We start from the raw sequence: 1,294 nt of genomic DNA, 5'->3' as shown, positions 1-1,294 counted from the left end.
ATCTCTTTGATGCCATCATCAACAACCTCTCTTCGAGTAGAGGGTCAACAACATTGCGCCTAACAACAATTGTGCGGTCTACCATGGGAAAAAAACAAACAATATGTTGCTGTTTCTACAACATCTGCTTTGGTCTAGCCTTATTGAGGCACTCTTTAGCTAAGCTCGCAAGTTGCGAGTCGCAACACAATATTTGTCCCTCGCCGGTTTGGGTGGGAGTTCGCTACGAAGTTCAGGAAGACAGTCACTTTGTGACCAGCATTCGCAGTGAAGTTAAACGTCGCCAATGATCGGTTTTACCTTCGTTAAGGAGTTAACTCGAAGTAGAGTAATCACTCATGTAATCGGCGGAACAGTCACAGACATCAACATGATCGCTAGTTGAATCATCGCCCTGCTGGCCCAATGGATAAGGCGCCACCCTCCTAAGGAGGAGATCCCGAGTTCGATCCTCGGGTAGGGTAGATAAGCTCAGTGAGAAGCATTAGAGGACGACTCGATTGAGCTGGCTGTAAAAAGCACGGTGATGAGTGAAATTTTGAATGAAAATAGGTCAAATGGAGGAATAGTCGAACTTTGTGCATGGGTGTGTAGCTCAGTGGTAGAGCGGCTGACTGCAGATCAGCAGGTCCTCGGTTCAAATCTGGGTGTGCCCTTTGAACCTTCGCGAAATTTCCATCAAGGAATTTTCGAGAGGTAGACTAATCACTCATGTAATCGGCGAAACAGTCACAGACATCAACATGATCGGAAGTTGAATCATCGCCCTGCTGGCCCAATGGATAAGGCGCCACCCTCCTAAGGTGGAGATTCCGAGTTCGATCCTCGGGTAGGATAGAAAAGTTTGGTGAGAATCATTAGAGGACGACTCGATTGAGCTGGCTGTAAACGACACAGTGAGGAGTGAAATTTTGAATGAAAATAGGTCAAATAGAGGACTAGTCAAATTGTGTGCATGGGTGTGTAGCTCAGTGGTAGAGCGGCTGACTGCAGATCAGCAGGTCCTCGGTTCAAATTCGGGTGTGCCCTTTGAACCTTCACAAAATTTCCATCAAGGAATTTTCTAGAGGTAGAGTAATCACTCATGTAATCGGCGGAGCAGTCACAGACATCAACATGATCGGAAGTTGAACCATCGCCCTGCTGGCCCAATGGATAAGGCGCCAACCTCCTAAGGTGAAGATTCCAAGTTCGATCCTCGGGTAGGGTAGATAAGTTTACTGAGAATCATTAGAAGACGACTCGATTGAGCTGGCTGTAAACGACACAGTGAGGAGTGCAATTTTGAATGAAA

General features: G+C 46.7%; 5 non-coding genes across 5 annotated transcripts; all 5 read left to right on the top strand.

Moving 5' to 3' along the window:
* Positions 1-391: 391 nt before the first annotated feature.
* Positions 392-464, top strand: Pmar_PMAR019485. The gene has a single exon. It is a non-coding gene; the product is annotated as a tRNA-Arg (tRNA).
* Positions 465-584: 120 nt separating this feature from the next.
* On the top strand, positions 585-656 carry Pmar_PMAR019484. The gene has a single exon. It is a non-coding gene; the product is annotated as a tRNA-Cys (tRNA).
* A 108-nt stretch (positions 657-764) lies between these two features.
* Positions 765-837, top strand: Pmar_PMAR019483. The gene has a single exon. It is a non-coding gene; the product is annotated as a tRNA-Arg (tRNA).
* Positions 838-957: 120 nt separating this feature from the next.
* On the top strand, positions 958-1,029 carry Pmar_PMAR019482. Its single transcript has one exon. It is a non-coding gene; the product is annotated as a tRNA-Cys (tRNA).
* A 108-nt stretch (positions 1,030-1,137) lies between these two features.
* Pmar_PMAR019481 lies at positions 1,138-1,210 on the top strand. The gene has a single exon. It is a non-coding gene; the product is annotated as a tRNA-Arg (tRNA).
* Positions 1,211-1,294: the final 84 nt, after the last annotated feature.

The sequence above is a fragment of the Perkinsus marinus genome, assembly GCF_000006405.1.
Source record: "Perkinsus marinus ATCC 50983 genomic scaffold scf_1104296944000, whole genome shotgun sequence".
Taxonomy (NCBI): domain Eukaryota; phylum Perkinsozoa; order Perkinsida; family Perkinsidae; genus Perkinsus; species Perkinsus marinus.
This window is presented reverse-complemented; position numbering and strand designations above follow the sequence as displayed.